The sequence below is a fragment of the Ambystoma mexicanum genome, chromosome 3p (assembly GCF_040938575.1).
Source record: "Ambystoma mexicanum isolate Mex_15411 chromosome 3p, UKY_AmexF1_1, whole genome shotgun sequence".
NCBI lineage: Eukaryota > Metazoa > Chordata > Amphibia > Caudata > Ambystomatidae > Ambystoma > Ambystoma mexicanum.
Genome location: NC_090925.1, coordinates 680,924,396 through 680,946,006, shown reverse-complemented (window position 1 = coordinate 680,946,006; position 21,611 = coordinate 680,924,396).

The window sequence follows — 21,611 nt, the reverse complement described above, 5'->3', positions numbered from 1 at the left end:
TGTTCAGTCCACTTGCATTTGATTCTTCAGGCAACAGATCAACATTCCAAGAGGGATCATATATGATGGTGTTAATGCAAGGTAGACTACTCATGAGCTCACTATTCGCTCCACTTTTTTGTGGTACGTGCAAATGCGGCCTTCCTTCGTGCTCATTATAAGTTTGGCACGCAATAGAGAATACAGGAACTTTGAGTGGAAGGACTGATGGATTAATGGACAAGTGTGGCTGTGCTCCTACTTTTATCGACTCTTGTATCGTCAATATTTTGAGCATAAGTGCTTCTTGTGCTAATAATCGTTTATCAACCGAATTGTAAATATTGCCAAGAGTCAGGATGGCCAAGTTCATTGCCTGCAAAGTGACATCTAATGTCAAATTAGGTTTGTGTATACCCAAAGACGTATTGGTCCCATGTGTGTTAGTTTGAGTTCTGCTGATCTCAATGCTTGAAGACAAGGTGATGGTTTCTGCTGTCGAACGTGAGACCTCAGTGAACATTAAAGGAGATTTTGATACATTTTCAGATGGCAATTAGTCAGAGAATACAGAGTCATTGAGGTCTATATCAATGACAGCAACATCCTTTGCGGACAGAGTCAAGTAAATAGACCAATTGGCTGTGCTGTGACTGGAATACTCTCCAGCATTGCTGTGTCAGAGATGGAATGATGAACACTTGGTAATTTCACAGAACACCCATGTTCAATTTTTTTTAAATCATGGCAGGGCATATTGAATGATTCATTGGCAAGCTCCCTGAGTTGGACTGGGGGCGGGCTCGTTTCCAACCTGCTCTTAGCTCTATGAGCCGATAGGGATCCACTACAGAACATTCGATTATCCATATTAAGTGAACCCCCCCTAGATGCTTTATTTCTAACTGGGTGTGAAATTCAGCAGCATTGAGGCGTGACAGCGCTGTGTCGGATTCATTGTGCTAGATGAGGGTAATGTAGTTGGGGCCACAGTGCTAAATGGAATGGGAAGGCTGGGAGGCATACCTGTTTTCAGGGAAAGTACCTTCATAATATTAGATTGGCCGCCTGTTCCGCACCGTCTGCAGCTATTTCAATCACACACTAAATAAAGCAGAAGTCTTCACAAATTCTCTGCCGCCCCTCCGCCGCGAGGCGGCGAAGAGGCAATGAGGTACTTCGCTCGGTGCACGCGCACGACTGGTTTTGTATACGGAAGAAAAGTGGGCGTGGCTTTGACACACTACGGGAATACAAATACAAATAAACAGTTGTTAAAGTGTGTTCCTAAACGTTTAAACGTTTAAGTTCTGTATGCCATGGCCAATTACCGTCAGTCAGTTCAAACGTTCACACAGATACGGCAGTAAGACGAAAAGTTCACAACGAAGAAAGCCAATCATGTGTCTGAAGAGCAGTGTCCCGAGGCAAAGAGGTACTTGCTGGTACTTCGCTCGGTGCTAAGCTTCAAAGTGGGGCTGACCCGGCTTAGCTTTAAGGCAAGAAAAGGGCCGGCCCATTTCTCTAAGTGGTCTTTTAAGGTTGGTGTATTTGTCAGGCAACATGGCGTGAGGAGGCTGGCATCTTCCTCACTTTGAAGCTAAGCAGAGTCTGTCCCGATTACTGCATGAATGGGAGACCTGGATGGCAAATATAAGTGTGATTTTTCACCCCCAACTCCCTATAGCAGAGGCTACAGAAAGCTTTGTGTTGCAAACTCAGTCCCTGGACCCCTTCCAACTCCCAGATTTCACCCAGTGCTTTCTAGCCATCCCCTCACTTCTACCCCGATGGCATTTGTATGTTTTTTGGCCTGCAAATAGTTTTTTACTGTGTTTCATTTTCCTATAACCTCAGCATTAACCTTGAATATCTCTCGCATCGAAAGAAAAACAAGATGGCAGTCATTTCATTTGTGAAAACCATGATCCTGCAATGCACCATGGGAGATATAACTATAATATTTGGAGAAAGGGCACCCCTTCTACATCAAATTTAAAAATAACCACAGCTCGGAATAACCTCAAACCACGCTTGGCTTGGCAGACCTGGTCCAAATCCGTCCAGCGGTTTGGGCTCTGCGCTTGGTAAAAAAACATTGACCTTTTTTGTCTATGCGAAAATTAATGGCAAGTAGGCCGCACTTTTTGAAAAAAATAAATGTTGGGACACTTAATAACTTTTAGATATTTTAACAAATCGTTATGAACCTTTGCAGTCCTGGGGGGTGGGGAGGCCTGCAGACTTTTAATCATAAATTTCAGCCAAATCCGTTACTCAAATCAAAAGTTATTAACAATAGAATTTTGAGGGGTTCCTATGGGCCCGATTCATGGAACCTGGCGCAGAAATGGCACAAGGGCCGTGCGCCGTGAATGACCCTGCGCAGAAAGAAAATAGTGTGGCACGCGTATTCATGGGTTTCAAGAGGCATCAGTAGCCGTCGCGCAAGAAACAGCATGCTGCGCGAGGAATGCCCCTATCACACCTCCATGCACACCAAAAAGTAAGTGAAAAGCCTACCCCTGCGCAAGCCTCTGCGCCATCCCTGGCCCAGCATCCAGAGCCCTACAGAAATCGCGCCTCAACACCTTGCGAACCCTGGCCGCACCCCAGCATAATCGTGCATCAGAACTTCTCTATCCCCGGCCGTACCCCAGACAAAACGCGTGCCCTCCCACGCAAGCCGAAGCCCTACACCAGCGAAATCACACAACAACACCGCGCAATCCCTGCCCGCACCCCAGTGTAATCCACATCAGGGTAACACTTATGTTTTTCCCGGCCCCCTTTAGCAAAACAACGTATTGGGCTCAGACAGACAGGAAAAACGAATCACTCATAAACCACTCATATGATTAACAAATGGCTCGTTTTAGGCCCTTTATTCACACACCATATACATATAGTTAGATACATAAACAGATGGATATAGTATACATCACCGTTAAAATGGATGCGGAAGACACCTTCATCTTGGCCACTGCAACACTGCTTAGTCCCTCAGCAGGTAGGCAAAGAAATCACTTAGACTTAACAGGATCTGAGGCGGAGCGTCGTCCCTCTCAGTGGGACTGCAACACCCGGGGTTCCCAATTCCAACTAACTGTTACCACGCAATGCGGCAATGCCGTCTCCTATATGGGGGCATTTCCCTGCCCTTCTTAGTTGTATCTGCCGTCGGCCAAAGAACAGATCACAAGTCGAAGGGACAGAGGGTGGAAAAAACGGCTAGAAGTGGATAAACCCAGCACCTCTCTATTCCCTTTCATTCCCAGAATCCCTTATCATGCACCTGCAAGATGCTCCGACTCCCTTCCCGCATTTGTCCTTCAGTGAACAGGACACTAATTATTCTCCACAGTAGGCCTATTCACTCATAATATTTATGTCATGGTTTGACCTTGCCCTGTCTTCGCTACTGAGATGCTCATTTATTGTACACGGTCCACGAAAACGCAGGCTTTATTACTGCAGGAATGGGATATGAGTGTCCAAAATGGCTGCGTATATTAGCTGCCATATTGTTTTAGCTTATATTTCGCAGTAGTATTACATCCCACCCCTTGGACACTCAACTACCATAACCTAATGGACGTTCAGGCGACATCCAAAACCTACGTATAGTTCTCCATACATTAGGAATCCATGAAAATAAATGTTCCCACCAATGACCGCCTTGATCTTGTGTCACCTGGACCACTAAGTCCTTTATGTTCCTAATATGTTTTTCAATAGAATGGGAATGGTCACCCAGGTCAAAACAACACATGCCTTCCATCGTTTCACAACCTAAATTGTGCTTTAAAAACACATAATCAATAGCTGCCCTATTTTGTAAAATAGCTATTCTAAAATGTCTATTATCTAATAGAAATTCTATCAAGGCCTGAGAGGTCTCATTAAGTCCTTTAACTACAAGGCACGCTAATTTAATCATGGTTTTTTAACCTCCAGCAACTAAACCCTAGACACAAAAAATGGAAATAGCTAATGCTAATACCTCAGCTTCTAAAAGCCAGTGAATTACAGTCTGGAGATAAAGTAGAATAGGAAGCAGCACACACAGAACATGTAACGACAGGCTTCAGAGGATACATATCTAAAAAGGAGTAGACCTAAGTGCAAGAGCGCATCAAGGAAATGGTGCAGGGATTGAACCCATCTATCTGTGAACTTGACATAATACAAATATTTGAGAACATACAGTAATAAGGCCCTGATTTGAGAAAGGCTAGTGGATGTAGCCGAAACACGTGTCATACAAGGACAATATGAATAATTAAAAACTTTTTTCTTTGCAAAACTGGATTTGGCGCCGTCTTTAACCTGAGTTCTTTGAATTATGTAACCTATATCAGTGGTTTAATTGGCTTTTTCAACCACAACTCAGACTAGACGCGACACAGCTGTTACTTTTATTTCAAAATATGTGTGTCTATAACTTATATTTGTCGCCTTGACAGACTGTGCCTACAAAGCCATAATCTGAATACAACTTTTCTCAAAATCAGTCCATCTAGCCTCCTTGTTAAGTGATATTTGTCGACACCTTCCAATGTACGTAGGTCACACGTCATACGATAACAAACATCAGCCGGGGCGATATCATGAGTCATGATGCGAGTCATATTTTTCCATTTGTGAATAGTGTCAGGACAAAATGTACAGTATTCATAAACTGTAAAAGAACTTCGAACATCAGATAGCTGTACAATGAATCATTATGTAGTACACCAAACAACTCTTTCAATCCCGGGGTAGGCGTTGGAATCGCCACAAGACACGTTGAAATCAAATCAGCAGAACTGTGCACATCAGTCAGACAAAAATGCAAAATGTACAAAACGGGACGGGCTAAGTAAACCCACACGTTTTCCAGTTGTCTGACAAGCTCTGAATATCCATGATGTGTAAAAGATGTCGAAATTCCAGAAGAAGGTAAAGGCATACGTTTATTGTGCCTCTCACGCCGCTTCCTGAGTGCAATACGATAGGCTGCGACTGATGCATCATCAAGTGAAAAGCTGGTGGGGATAATATCAGTCTTCTGCCATATCCCCTGTTCCTCTTGGAGAATAGAGACGTCTGCCACATCCTCTAACATGATCCGGGACCCTCCCGAATGGACTCCAAAATACCACACACAGGCACTCAGCAAGCTCAGGATCTAAAGTACAAAGATATCAGCGGAATACATCACTCACGTAAAATAACATTTGTTGGCAGGAATATGAGTCCATTTCCTTTTCCCTAGTTCCATTACTAGTACTAACTGATCGTCCCCAGACGCAATTACATCTGCACGGGAGGGCCAACAGGTTTTTTGACCTATACTTTAGCACAAGGGACCATCGAATCTGATGAGCCAAAACCCCTGTCACCAAAAACTGTTAAGACAGTGGGTGGCTCTCCATTTTTCACCTCAGTTATCTTTACAGGAATCAAAATCAATTGGGCTACTCTGTCCCCCTTGTGAATAGGTAACATATTTTCACCACTATTCATGAGAATTACTTTGATCACTCCTTGATAATCGGAATCAATAATTCCTCCCAAAACCTGAGCACCCTTCAGGGCCAAACCCGATCTAGGGGCAATTAGTCCCATATGTGCAGGCGGAATATGTACTCCAATCCCGGTGTCAATTATAGCAATACCGCTGGGTTCAAGTTGGATCTCTTCCCTTAAATGCAAATCAACCCCTGCGGACTCAGGAGTGGCACGATAAGAGGCAAACGCACCAGGGGACACTTCCCAATATGTCAGAGTTTCGGATGCATGATATGGTTTACTTTGCAATGATGGAGTCAACATACGCATTAATGGGTTTTCACCGTTCGCAATGGGACGGTTATTCAAAATTTGAACAGCTTGGAAAATATGTTGTTGCCAGCCTCTCAAAGTACCATCACTTAGCTTACGTAATTGTTCTTTCAACAAGCCGTTCATTCTCTCAATCAAACCAGATGCTTCCGGATGATAAGGGACATGAAAAATCCATTCAATACCCTTATCATGACATTAATCAAGGACCATTTTTCCCTCAAAATGTGTTCCGTTATCACTTTAAATATGCAAAGGTACACCATAGTATACTGACACTTGATCTAATAATTTAATTGTATTCAATTGAGTAGCTCTTTTACGTGGCAAAACCATTACGTATCCAGAATACGTGTCCACAATAGTGCACACATATTGACATCCCTTACTCGTGGGCATAGGGCCAATGTAATCAATTTGCCAAATCTGTCCAGGCAATTTACCACGCTTCAATGTACCATGAATAATACGTGGAATGGAACAATGTTTTTGATGATGGCATGTAGGGCATTGTAAAATTATCGTCTTCACAATTTCTAAAGGGATGCTAATTCCCCTGTCTGTTGCCCACCTGATAGTAGCCTTCTCTCCAAGATGTTCACTTTTCTGTTGGGCCCATTTGGCAATCCCCTCCAAATCATCCTCTTCAGCCCTTGCGTCTATGATTTCAATCTTTGCATGTTCGCCTCCAACAGAATTGAACCAGCGTTCTAATGAGTCTGTTGCGCAATGCACATCAACGTGATACACAGTCACAGTGGTACGTGTCAGCATTTCAGCAATATCTTGCCATATTTCCTTTCCCCATACATCCTTATTATGAGTTTTCCAGGCATTCTTTTCCCAAGTTGGTAGCCAAACAACCAACCCATTTGCAACAGACCATGGGGGTCATTATGACCCGGGCGGAAAGGGATACGAGGCACCGGTAATGACACCGGTGCCGGTAAACCCTTTGCGCCCTATTCTGAGGTCCCTTTGCGGGTCCTTCCTTAACGCCTGGTTTTAGCAGGCGTTAAGGACGGGACCCGCAAAGGGATACCGGGGTCAATAACGGTACTGCAATTTGCGGTACGATTATTGCCGCCTTCCCCCTTCCCATTAAGCCCTATGGGGGCTCAAATGGGAATGGGGAATGGCATTTCAAATGGGGATTTACCGGTCCCACAAAGGGCGGAATGGACCGGTAAATCCCCATATCACCACGTCGGTGGCGCTACCGGTATTGGTGCTAGTCATGGCGCTAATAGCACCATGACTAGCACCAACCTCAGAATGAGGGCCCATGAATCAGTATAAATGTGACAACATCCTGTCATTTCCTGTTTTAATGCTTGATAAACAGCATATCATTCTGCAAATGACTACTCTTCCCTTTCCCTGAGGGGCTGAGAGCACCTTTTTCAGTTTTGGATTGTAAGCCACTGCCTTCCAATATCGATCAATTCCCACACTCTTCGCTGCGCCATCAGTGAACCATGCATGTCGCACTTGTTCAATCGATAATTCTCCATACGGGATCCCCCACGTAAATGGAGATTGCTCCACAATGTTTTTATTTTCGGAGACAATGTCCATCAAAGGGACACCAGCAACTTGCTCATGCAATTTAGTTACATCAGTTTTACCGGGCTTTGCACGGTCTTGAATGTACCATTTCCATTTAATAACATTAGCTTCTTATGCATGACCAATTCTGTGTGTCTTTGGGGAACTTAAAACCCACTGCATTATTGGTATTTGGGGTTGAATCATAACATTATGACCCACCGTTATTTGTACAGTATCAATTAGCGCCCAATAACGTGCCATTAACTGTTTCTCAAAGGGTATCTATCACCTGCATCAGGCAATTTCCTGCACTAAAATCCTAAAGGACTTTGCTTTCCATCCTTTTTTTGCCATAAGCTCCAATCAGCATAGGCATCCTGTGTCGATACATTTAATTCCACATCACCCTCTCTCAATGGACTCAAATCAAGCACCTTTTGAACGGTATCCTTTGCCAATTGAAAGGCAAAATGTTACTCGTCACACCATTCAAAAATAAAAAAAATGTGAGTAATTCTGTAAAGGGGAGCCAAAATCTGTCCCAAATGTGGAATATGTTGTCTCCAAAATCCAAACAATCCGATAAACTGTTGTGCCTGTTTTTTAGACTTCGGAATTGGGAATTCAAGTATTTTCTGTTTGGCTTTTGGCACCACCTCACAGTGCCCATTATGCCATTATATGCCTAGGAAAATTACAGTCTCTGCCGGACCTTGGGTTTTAGAATAATTTATTTTCCATCCTTCCCTACGTAAACCTTCTCTATTGAGATTCAAATGTAATTGCACACTCAGTTCATTTTTGCCTGAATCAATATGTCATCAATATAATGCACAATTTGTACATCAGGTTTGCATGGGATCGTGTCTAAATGTTCTGCCACTAGCCAGTGACAGATCGTTGGACTATGCATATAGGCCGTAGGCAAACAATTGAACGTATATTGCCTTCCATTCCCAGAAAATGCGAACTGTTCTTGATATTCTGCTGCAATCGGTATGGTGAAGAAGGCATTAGCCAAATCCAACACATACCAAGTACCTTCACATTTTTGTAGGTTTTCAATGAAAGTCACTGCATCTGGTACCGATGGTACTAACGGAGGAGTGTGTTTATTTAATTCGCAGCAATCAATTGTCATTCTGAAACTCCCATCTGGCTTTTTGACAGGCCAGATAGGATTGTTCCATGCAGTAGTTATGGAACATAATACACCTGCATCAACATAGCTTTTGATAGTTTTCGTAATCTCTTCATGTGCCTCTGTGATTCGATCTTGCCCCATAGAAACCCTCTTAGTGGCTATAGGAACCTGCACTGGGGGCATTTTCAACTGACCTACAACTACTGGCGTGCAAATGAATGCACTCAAACCAAACTGCTAAATGTGTCCTTCCAATCCCAAAGTTAATCCTTCTAAATATCAAAACCAATAATATATTCAGCAATCGAGACAATCAATACTTGATAAGTGGTTTTTTTCAAGGGACCTATTTTCATGTCAATTTCTGTTTGCACCGCAGAAGTTTCTTTACCTCCTAATCCAGTCATCATAAAATGTTTACCTTTAAATCGAGAAGGGTTACCATGTATTAGAGAGGCCTCCACTCCGGTATCAATTAAAGCACAAACCTCTTGTACATTTCCTGAATGCCAAAATAATTTAACTTTTACATGAGGTTGTCTGTCCACCTTAACAGGGGTTGTCGCTACCAGAATTTGACCCACATCATATTAAATATTAGAACGTCCATGTTTGGGCTCCCTCCCCACCAACGCACTAACCATTTTTCTCAAATCAGCATACGTGGGTTGGGAAGATGCCAACTTGTTGGAATTGTCATCCCCAACTCCTTACGGAGCCAATGCAAAAGGATATGCCTCCTCCTTTGAATTATATACATGTTGTCTTTTCACCTGTTTGTATCGTTCTTTTAAAAAAATATATATTTTATTATTATTTGTTTTAGTTGATTTAGCAACTTTTCAAATATGTATCGTTCTTTTGCATCTAAACCTTGTTTCTTATACAATAGATACATATCTGGGGCGTGGCCTGGAGCTCATGGCAAGTAGAGGCTGAGTCGCCGAGCTCTGGCTGAGACGCCGCATCTAGATCCTTTTCGCCTGGTCTAAACCGCACCTAAGGCGACGAAAAGTGGACACGAGCGCAGCAGAACCGGTCCTGCTGAAGGGGGAAAGATCAGCCGGCCGGGGAGACAAGCGGAGGAACCAGCCCATGGACGTTGGGAGCAGGTTGCTGCTTCCGACCTCGGATGCGATTGGGGAGGCGCTCCAGCCCACGGCCAGGAGGAGAGTTGCAAATCCAGAGCTCGCTGGGGAAGCGATAGGAAGGCGACGCACGGACTCCACGAGAACGGGGGTGCGCCGTCTCCTAATCGGCCCCTGCACCCGCCCACCTCCGCGTGGGAGGAATTGAGGAACTTGAGGTGAGGAGAACTACAGGAGGAGCACGCACTCAGGAGGGCCGCCAAATTCTCCCCTTAAATGGGAATATAGACACACGCCACCAGCATAACTACAGGCACCCCCCGAGATCAGATCTGGGAGACTGATCCACCAGGCCCAAGTGGACATTTTCAGGAGTGCCCCACACCACATTCACTGACACTCAACTAAACCCTGGCGAGAAGCTGAACAACGCACCGTGGGTGCTGGGAGCCACGAGATCAGCCCCCACATACAGAAAACTAAGCTTAGAACACCCACCCAACCCTAGGACCACCCTCTCAGGATAATACTGTGGACCAGAACTGCCCACCCCTGGGACAGATTGGGCTGCGCTCCCATAAACCCCTCACCATGAATGCCAGAAATAAGGGGAAAACAGCTACCATGGACACATATGTCTCCACCAAAACAAAGACCCCTCCACAACCACACCCTTCTACCCCCGAATCTGCGCATGCGAAAGAAGGGGAATCCTCTGAAAGCCAATCCCAAGTGCTGGAAGCCATTGAATCACTACGAACATTCATGGATGCCAGAATTGACGAGTTTAAGACCGAAATTCAACTCATGCGCCAAGATGCCCGTAACTTAACTGAGAGAGTGACAAATGCTGAGCCAACCATAAAAGAAACATCTGACGACACTGCAGAACTGAAAACTAAGGTTGCGGACCTGGAGAAGAAAGTAGCTGTGCTCGAGGCAAAATCTGAGGAGGCCGATGGCCGGGCTATACGGGGCAATGTCAGAATACCTGGGGTTCCAGAAGGAAGTGAAGGCTCGAACCTGACGGCCTACATAGTGTCCCAGATACAACAGGAGATAGGTGCTGAGAGACTAACGCAAGGATTTTCGGTTGAAATGGTGCACAGATCCCTACAAAAGAGACCCCCACCGGGCTCTCATCCTCGCACTATAATTGCCAAAATACTCAATTTCCAGGATAGAGAAACCATCTTGCGATACTCTAGAGAAGAGGGACCCATAGAACGTGGAAACTCCAAAATAGCTATCTACCCTGATTACACCCAGAAAGTTCAGCGGGAGAGGAACTCATTCGTTCCAGTTAAAGCGAGGCTCAGATATTTAAATCTGAAATATATACTGCTCTACCCTTCCAGACTGAAGGTAATCTACAAGGGCCGTGCAATCTTTCTGGAGACCCCCGCAGCCGCCAACATGTGGCTGGAGGACAATAATCTTGCAGAAGGCAAAGACATCCAACCTACGGAAGGCCGAAGCGAACTCTACAGAAGCGCTTGAAACATGGAAAGTCATATGACCCACAATTTCAACAAAGACATAAGGTGAACAAAAACCAAGAAGGTAAACCACACAACAGTTAGCCACATAGATGCGGCCCTCGCTCGGCCTCCCGCCAGGCACAAGGCACTAACCCCACGAACAGTTCAGGACAGGCCAATTGCTTGACCGACCCCACTCGTGTCCGACACCCGGATGGGTCTAGACGGCGTGAGAGCGCCTGAGCACCACAAGGAAAATGTAGTTGCTGGGTGCACCAGTTCCAGTTATGTTAATTGTTTTGTTAGTTACACAGTCTTCGAAACACTAAGGAGGGAGTGGCGTGGGGCCGGACAGACTCGGGAGCCGGGGGTAAGAGGACCCTGGAAGCCAAGCAAAGGACCCCGCAACGAGGGGCAGAAGCCGCCCAGAGAAACCTGGGGTGATAGGAAAGAAAGGACCACAACACCAACGCAATGGCATCCCAACTCAAGTGATGACATGGAATGTGAGAGGGATGGGCTCATATCTAAGAAGGAACCGGATCCATTCCTACCTACGCAGAAAAAAGGTCTCAATCGCAATGCTCCAAGAGACCCATCTCACGGAAGAATCCACGTCCAAACTATCCGAACGGTGGGGAGGGACCGGAAGAGGGGCGCCTTATTCCAAGTTCGCTAGGGGAGTATTTACGTGGGTAAACCCAACTGTGCCATTTCAACTACAGGGCTGTGAAGCCGACAAAGAGGGCAGATACCTATTATTGTGGGGAACCATTGAACACACGACTGTGTGCCTAGTAAACTCATACCTACCGGAACACGGAATACCTTCACACCTCAAAATGCTATACGCTAAAATGATGCTCCACAGAGAAGGAGCATTTATATGGGGAGGCGATTTCAATTGCATCAGAAATGGAACCATGGATAGATCGGACCGCCCTCACCAACTAAATAACGCTGCAACCAACGCTCTAAATAGCACAATAGAGCACCTTAACTTAGTGTATATCTGGAGAGAGCAACACCCCACTTAGAGGAACTACTCCTACTACTCAGCCCCACACAAAATCTACACGAGAATAGATTACCTGTTCATTGACCGAGAACAAGTTCTGCTGACGGAATCCACAACATACCTAGGCAGATCCATCTCTGACCACTCACCGCTAGTCATGCAATGGAAACTCACGGGGCCCAGACCACCAATCCTGACGTGGAGAATGCCAACAGCAGCACTAACTGATCACGCATTCAGAGAAGAACTTGGTACCAAACTAGAAGACTATATAGACATCAACAAAGGCTCAGTGGCAAGCTGGGGCACACTATGGGAAGCAATGAAAGTAGTGACACGGGGAGAAGTAATATCGGGTGCGGGTGGCATTCGAAAGCATCTGAAAATAGAACTGGAGGATCTAGAGGCTGAGATAGCACACCTAGAATCCAAGTTCGACGCCACACCAGTGACGGAGATGGAATTGAAAGAAATCTGAGAAAAATGCCACTCCGCCTGGAATAGATTATCCAAATTTGACTATGCGACATACACTGCTAGGACACACAAAGAAGCGGATAAACCTGGCAGAATGTTGGCCTGGTTGTGCAAAAGTGAACACCCAAAACATCTCCCAACTGAGATCATGGACGAAAGAGGGACAACCCACAAGACACAGCAAGATATCAATAATGCATTTGTGGATTTCTCCTCTAAACTATATGCACACGACAAACAAATACCTAGAGAGGACATCAGAGCTACCTTAGAAGAGATAGAACTTCCAAGATTGTCGGATGACCAAAGGGAGTTAATGGAGGCGGAAATCACCACAGAGGACGTGACGGAGGCTATGAGATCACTAGCTATATGAAAGGCCCCCGGGAGCGACGGCCTCCCGCCTGAATTCTACAAAGCATACGAAGCAACTCTCACCCCGATCCTGCACGAGGTATATATGGAGGCATATGAAAAAGGGATACTACCCAACTCTATGAAAGAAACGATAATAATTCCTATGCCTAAGCCTAACAAACCCAGCAACAACTGCGACTCATACCGACCACTAGCAATGTTAAACTATGATAGTAAGATTCTGACTACAATTCTGGCCAAGAGACTAGCGAGGGTGGTGGGAACCCTGATCCATGATGACCAGAATGGCTGTAACGCTCACCTGATTCCCACGGAGGCGCAGGTCTGGCTTGGAGTGCTGATGCTTCTTCAATGGTGAAGCGCAGGACTCTGAAGGAAGGGCCCTCTACTCTGGCTTCTCCGGCTCGCAGGAATATTCCCCTGTGCGTGAAAAGGGAGTATTACCTACTGACTGAGTTATGCTCAAGCCTCCCACTCTCTCCCAACCCTCCACGATACCCTTCCACGATTCCCCGTGAAGTCTCACCTTAGGGTCTGAAAGGACGAGCTCTCCATCCTGCTTCTGACGCAGGGGCGCGTTGAACCCAGTTTCTTCACTGGATTGAGGTTGGATGGGAGTTCAGGTAAGCTTGATTATACTGGTAAGGCGCTGTAAAAGTTCTGTTGCAAGTTCAAAAGTTCAAGCTTTAAATAATAATGTTCATTGTCTTTTTTCAGGTGATGAATGAAGATTCCTTTGGAGACTTCTTGCAACAAAGCGCTGATGTTGATGTCTTTTCCCCATAGGGGCCGGGGTTCGGAATGCCGGAGATATGGCGCCGACCCGAAGTGAAACGTGCAGTTCCAGTAAAGATCTGGTAAGTCCTAGAGGAGCGCTCAGGTAATGTTTTTGCATTCGCTCATCTAATGTCTTTGTCTTTTTTCCCCATAGGGGCCGGGGTCCTGCTTGGAAGCAGCAAGACCCGAAATGAAATGGGAATGACCCAACAGGTAAGTCTTAGAAGGAAACTGAGCTTTTCCTATTCCCTTCCTTCTCTCACCTCTTATTCTTGTCTTTTTCTCTAGGCTCTGGGAAGTGGCTGTGTATCCGGATGATCGCTGCTGAAGATGGAGGAACCCAGGAAAGGTGAGTGAAATGCAGCGCTGCAGCGATCGTAACGAAATGCTTTTAAAAATGATGTCTTCCCTTTCAGGATCGTCGGTGATGTCTCCGTGGTGCAGATTAGCTGGTAGGTCTCTTGTCTCCCTTTGCAGGTGACCCAGGATGCTGACAGGCGTGGCTGAAGTCCAGATGCAGGAGCTGACACGGTGAGCGTCCAGATGCGAGGAGCAGAACAACGCGAAGCGTGAGTTGCTGATCGGGTGTGGTTTAAATAGCTTTGGAAGAAGTTCCAAGTGTGTGTCCTTCCTCCGATCAGGTATGTATCCTTCCCCGACCACACCCGGGTGGAAAGTAGTCCCACAGGTAAAGTAGTTCCTATTCAGGCCTCAAGAGGGCCTGGATGTGGCAGCATGGTCTGCATCAGGTAAATGCACATTAAAACACTTGAACACATGTCTAGCTTTATGAGCCTGGCGCCTAAGGCGCCAGGACAGAGGTCCAACATGAGCCTGCCGCCTAAGGCACCAGGACTGAGTCCAAAGGGCCCCAGCTTGGGCCCGCTGGCACTCCCCTGGGTGAAATGATGCCTGCCTCTGGGGTTGCTGGGTCGGACCTGGCTCCTTGGAGGTAGGCATCATGACAGTACCCCCCCTCAAGGCCCCTCCCAAGGTTCTTCCCTCCGGGGGTTTGGGCTTGTTCGGAAATCTCCGGTGAAACCTTTGTACTAATCGAGGTGCGTGGACATGGTTACTAGGCTCCCACGATCTCTCCTGAGGTCCATATCCCTTCCAGTCAACAAGATAGAAGAGTTTTGACTTTACCACCTTGGAGTCTAAAATGTCTTTAACTTCGAATTCTAATTCCCCTTCAATTTGAACTGGATCTGGAGGCTTGGACAATCGGGTTCCTGGTTGTACTGGCTTTAAAAGTGATGCATGAAAAACTGGATGAATACGCATGTTGGACGGTAGATCCAGTTTAAAGGCCACTGGGTTGATTATAGCTTTGATGGGATAAGGTCCTATGAATCTGGGATTGAAGGTTTGCGGGCCCTTGAGGGGTAAATGTTTAGTTGCTAGCCATACCTGGTCTCCTACTTGGTAAGGAGGAGTTTTACTTCGGTGCAAATCAGCGTTTTCTTTATACTTTTTCTTGGCTTGCTGTAAATGAGTTGCAGCTTCTTTGAAGGCTCGGGTTATTGTGGAATGCAGATGATTTACTGCGGGCATTTCCAGGGTCAGAGGTGGATCTAGATGAGAGGTCCGAGGATGGTGACCATACAAAGTATAAAAGGGGGTTTGTCCGGTTCCAGAATGCACTGAATTGTTGTATGCATATTCTGCGATCCAAAGGATGTCTTTCCAATTTAACTCGGATTGGTGTAACATGCACCGAAGATATTGCTCGAGAGTCTGATTGGTTCTCTCGGTTTGTCCGTCGGTCTGGGGGTGGTGGCTGGTGGATAACCGCACATCTATTTGTGCTAGTTGGCAACACTTCTTCCAAAAATGTGAGATAAATTGACTTCCACGATCCGAGACTAAAATGGAAGGGAAACCATGTATGCGAACTATATTCTCCAGGAATTCCTTGGCCAAGGTGGAAGCTGAAGGCAAACCCTTTAAAGGGATAAAGTGGGCCATTTTGGAGAATAGGTCCACAATTACAAGGATTGTGTTGTAACCAGCACAAGGAGGCAGATCTGTTATAAAGTCCATTGACAGGGTGTGCCATGGTGCCGGTGGAATATCCAAGGGTTGAAGTAGGCCGGCTGGCCTTTTCTTTTGAGCCTTGTTTTGGGCGCAAATTCCACAAGACAGTACAAAAGACTTTATGTCTTTTCTCCAAGAAGGCCACCAGAAGTGGCGTTTGATTTTTTCCTCCATTTTAGCGATACTAGGGTGTCCTTCCATTAAAGATTCATGATGATGGGCAATAACAAGTTCTTGCAATTCTTTACTTGGCAGAAACAACCGCTCCTGGAAGTAGGGTAAGTCATCCTTAACGGTGTAATGAGGACCCTTTTGACTCCATTCCAGTAAGGTTGAAGAGTCTAGAAGTTGTTTTACTTGCGTTTGGATATCCTCAATAGATTGCAATGAAGTTAAGCCTAAGATTCTTTGCTCAGCTATGATGGGCACAGGTTCTAAGCTCGAATTAGGTTCTTCCATGCCAATCCGGGATAAGGCGTCTGCTTTTCCATTCTTGCAGCCAGCGCGATAGGTAATTACAAAATCAAATTCTGCAAAGAATAGAGCCCATCGGAGTTGTCGTGAAGATTGAGCTTTGGCCGTCTTTAAATACTGTAAGTTTCTGTGGTCCGTAATTACGGTGATGGTGTGTCTTGCCCCGAGAAGGTAGTGACGCCAAGCCTTGAAAGCAGATTTGATGTCCAGTAACTCTTAATCGGTAATTGCGTAGTTGATTTCAGGAGGAGAACATTTTCTGGACCAAAAGGCCACTGGGTGTAGTTGGTTAGTTTTTGGGTCTCTTTGCGACAGGACAGCTCCCATGGCCGAACTGGAAGCATCGGTTTCCACTATGTACGGGAGATCTGGGTGCGGGTGCTTCAATACAGGTGCAGAGGTGAATTTGGTTTTCAGGTCCTGGAAGGCTTGTTCGGCCTCAAGAGTCCATTCGAAGCATTTGTTTTTCTTTAGGAGAGCGGTGATGGGTTGGACTGTTCGGGAAAATTCCGGGATGAATCTTCGATAGAAATTGGCAAAGCCGAGCATGCTCTGAACTCCCTTCACCGAGCTTGGAGATGGCCATTTGAGGATGGCGTCCACCTTTCGCGAGTCCATTCGGACTCCTTGAGGTGTCAGGATGAATCCGAGAAACTCAACTTCTGTGGTATGAAAAACGCATTTTTCGAGTTTTGCAAATAGTCTGTGCTGGCGCAGTTTCTCAAGAATTGCCCTAACATGTTTTCTGTGATCAGATTCTGAAGAAGAGTAAACCAGGATGTCGTCAATGTAAATAATGACACAGGCATCGATAAGTTCCCGAAGAACATCATTCATAAAGTACTGAAAGGCGGCAGGTGCATTGCACAAACCGAAGGGCATTACCTGATATTCGAAGAGCCCAAATTTGGTGCGGAATGCAGTCTTCCATTCGTCGCCTTCTTTTATGCGCACCAGGTGATAAGCTCCTCGGAGATCTAACTTGGTGTACACACAAGCGTCTTTCACCTGGTCGATAAGCTCAGGGATCAAGGGCAGAGGATAACGATTCTTAATCGTTATTTGATTTAGGGCGCGATAGTCTATACACGTTCTAAGGTCGCCTTCTTTTTTTGGCACGAAGAACAGAGCTGAAGAGACAGGAGACTTGGACGGGCGAATAAAACCATTGGCTAGGTACTGATCTAAATACTGACGCAAATGCAGGTTCTCAGGTTCCGTAAGAGCATAAATCCTACTACAAGGTAGTTGAGCATTGGGTACCAGATCGATCTGGCAATCATAAGACCGATGGGGAGGTAACGTGTTAGCCTGTTCTTTCTGAAAAACGTCTTGGAATTCTTGGTATTCTGACGGTAGCTGTACAGGGGTGGAAGTTGCTGTGGCTAGACCCATAGCTGGATTTCTTGGATAACAAGTTGGTTCACAATCAGGAAAACTTATCTTCTTTGCTCGCCAGTCAATTCTGGGATTATGTGTTTCTAACCAAGGAATTCCAAGAATTACTTGAAATTGTGGGGCCTTGATCACATCAAACACGATTGCTTCCCGATGTCCATCCTGACCCACCAGTGTCACTTCAACAGTGGAATGCGTTACAGGCCCTGAGGCTATTTCGGTTCCATCTACTGTAGTAATGACATCTTGGGTTACTTTCGGGCGGAGAGGAAGCTTAATCCTGGAAGCCAATTCACGGTCTATGTAATTTCCAATAGCTCCACTGTCGATGTATGCTTTTATAGCATGCAACTGCTGAGGCTGTTTTGGGTCCACGAGCACCATTGGCATGATGAAATGCGAGGTCAAAGAGTTAGTTTTCAAGCTCGGCAAGCGGACCCCTACGCTTGCCGGGCTAGGTCGTTTCCCGAATCAGGTGTCTCTAATTCATTATCAGTAGCTCCAACCACCTTCTTAAGTGGTTTAACTGGACAATTTCGAAGAAAGTGACCGGAAGTCCCGCAATACAGACAAAGTTGCATTTGCCGCCTTCTCTCTCGTTCTTTCTGCGTTAATGGTCCTTTAACACCAACGATTTGCATAGGTTCAGATACGTCGGTACTCTTGGAGGTAGCGTGGGTTTTGATCGGTGCTCGGTTTTCATACTTGAACCGATCTGCTTTTCTATTTTGAAGTCTGTGATCAAGTTGAACCACCCAGTCAATGTAGTCTGCGCAGACCTGGGGTGGGTTTACTATCTGAGCTAGAACATCCTTAAGCTCTCCGCGCAGGCTTCGATGAAACAATGTGATCCTTTTGCCTTCTGGCCATCCAGTTTCCACAACCAGTCTGTTAAAGGTGGCTATGTAGGACAGAAGATCCTGATTACCTTGTCGTAAGGATAGCAGTTCGTTATCAAGGGCCTGTCCTTGAGAGTGTCGAGCGAACAATCTTTCCATGCTGGCCTGGAAGCCCTGAAAATTCTGGAGAATGGGATCATCCTGATTTACCAATGGAATAGACCAATCGGCAGCACTGCCACTGAGGTAAGATAGTATAAAGGCTACCTTGGTCTGGTCATTAGGGAAGGCTTCGGGTCTGCATAGAAAGTGTAAACGACATTGGCTCATAAAGACGGCATATTTCTTGGGACCCCCCGCAAAACGTTCAGGCAGGGCCAAAGGCATGTGTCTAGGTAGATTAATTTGTACCGGGTTACTCAAACCCATTGATGTGGAAATGTCTCCGGAATTAGGTAAAGGAGTGTGCCCTGCCTGGGCCTGTAATAACCTTTTGGCTAGGTCATCAGTTCTTTCCTTAGATAAGATCAGTTCTTTTTTGAGAGCGTTAGTCTCCTGGCGGGCTGAGTGCACCTCTGCCCGTAATTCCCCCAAAAGCTGGGCCAGCCGGTCAGTCTCGGAAGTCTCCATAGCGCCCGGTTGGGAAATTGTGGGTAGGCTTCGCGTTCTGTAACGCTCACCTGATTCCCACGGAGGCGCAGGTCTGGCTTCGAGTGCTGATGCTTCTTCAATGGTGAAGCGCAGGACTCTGAAGGAAGGGCCCTCTACTCTGGCTTCTCCGGCTCGCAGGAATATTCCCCTGTGCGTGAAAAGGGAGTATTACCTACTGACTGAGTTATGCTCAAGCCTCCCACTCTCTCCCAACCCTCCACGATACCCTTCCACGATTCCCTGTGAAGTCTCACCTTAGGGTCTGAAAGGACGAGCTCTCCATCCTGCTTCTGACGCAGGGGTGCGTTGAACCCAGTTACTTCACTGGATTGAGGTTGGATGGGAGTTCAGGTAAGCTTGATTATACTGGTAAGGCGCTGTAAAAGTTCTGTTGCAAGTTCAAAAGTTCAAGCTTTAAATAATAATGTTCATTGTCATTTTTCAGGTGATGAATGAAGATTCCTTTGGAGACTTCTTGCAACAAAGCGCTGATGTTGATGTCTTTTCCCCATAGGGGCCGGGGTTCGGAATGCCGGAGATATGGCGCCGACCCGAAGTGAAACGTGCAGTTCCAGTAAAGATCTGGTAAATCCTAGAGGAGAGCTCAGGTAATGTTTTTGCATTCGCTCATCTAATGTCTTTGTCTTTTTTCCCCATAGGGGCCGGGGTCCTGCTTGGAAGCAGCAAGACCCGAAATGAAATGGGAATGACCCAACAGGTAAGTCTTAGAAGGAAACTGAGCTTTTCCTATTCCCTTCCTTCTCTCACCTCTTATTCTTGTCTTTTTCTCTAGGCTCTGGGAAGTGGCTGTGTATCCGGATGATCGCTGCTGAAGATGGAGGAACCCAGGAAAGGTGAGTGAAATGCAGCGCTGCAGCGATCGTAACGAAATGCTTTTAAAAATGATGTCTTCCCTTTCAGGATCGTCGGTGATGTCTCCGTGGTGCAGATTAGCTGGTAGGTCTCTTGTCTCCCTTTGCAGGTGACCCAGGATGCTGACAGACGTGGCTGAAGTCCAGATGCAGGAGCTGACACGGTGAGCGTCCAGCTGCGAGGAGCAGAACCACGCGAAGCGTGAGTTGCTGATCGGGTGTGGTTTAAATAGCTTTGGAAGAAGTTCCAAGTGTGTATCCTTCCTCCGATCAGGTATGTATCCTTCCCCGACCACACCCGGGTGGAAAGTAGTCCCACAGGTAAAGTAGTTCCTATTCAGGCCTTAAGAGGGCCTGGATGTGGCAGCATGGTCTGCATCAGGTAAGTGCACATTAAAACACTTGAACACATGTCTAGCTTTATGAGCCTGGCGCCTAAGGCGCCAGGACAGAGGTCCAACATGAGCCTGGCGCCTAAGGCGCCAGGACTGAGTCCAAAGGGCCCCAGCTTGGGCCCGCTGGCACTCCTCTGGGGGAAATGATGCCTGGGTTTGCTGGGTCGGACCTGGCTCCTTGGATGTAGGCATCATGACAATGGCTTTGTTCCAGGGCGCAACACCACAGCTAACCTGAGGAGGCTCCAACACATTATGGCAGAGACCTACGATAGGGACGAAGATCTAGCAGTGCTTTAGCTTGATGTCATAAAGGCCTTCGATTCCATCTTCTGGGAGTGGCTGGTAGAGGTGCTGAGGGAGTTTGGCTTTGGAGAGGGTTTTGTGCGTTGGGTCAAGGTGCTATACAACTCACCTGTAGCAAGAGTAAAGACCGGCAGAACGATGTCCAAACCCTGGGCGATACAGCGGGGCACCAGGCAGGGATGCCCACTATCACCAATGTTATACATCCTAGGCCTGGAACCAGTAGCCATTTATTTCAGGTAAAAGCACTTTAATGCGGGCATCTGGCTGGGTAATGATCACTCCATAATATCTTTGTATGCGGACGACGTTCTCCTATACCTGAAGGATCCACAGCTTAATGCACAAGTCGTGCTAGATGTCCTAGATAATTACGCTCGGTACTCCGGACTCGAATTCAGCAGGCTAAAATCCTGCGCGTTTCCACTAGCTAGACTCAAGAGCTTGGACAATACCGAATTACCAGATGTTGGGATAAAATGGCAACCAGAGACGTTCCGATACTTAGGAGTCGACGTGAGGCATACCCCAGAGCTCACACATGAGCATAACACTGAAAAAGTAATAAAAGGCCTCCACAAATCTATGAAATTTTGGTCGAAGCTACCACTTGCAATGATGGGCAGGGCAGCAATTGTCAAAATGATAACCCTTCCTCGATTTTTATACTATTTCGTGAACGTCTGCCACTACATCAGATCTCCCTTCTTCAGAAAGCTGGACTCATTAATCAGAGACTTCATTTGGGGGGCATCCAGACATAAGCTCTCCCTATCCATACTCACGCTCCCTTACAAAGAAGGCGGGATACAGCTACCAGACCTTCAAATGTACTATCTAGCAGCACAGCTCAGCCACTTGACGAAGTGGCTCTCCGATGAACCGACCGCTGAATCTAGTCTGTTGCGGCAAACACCCTC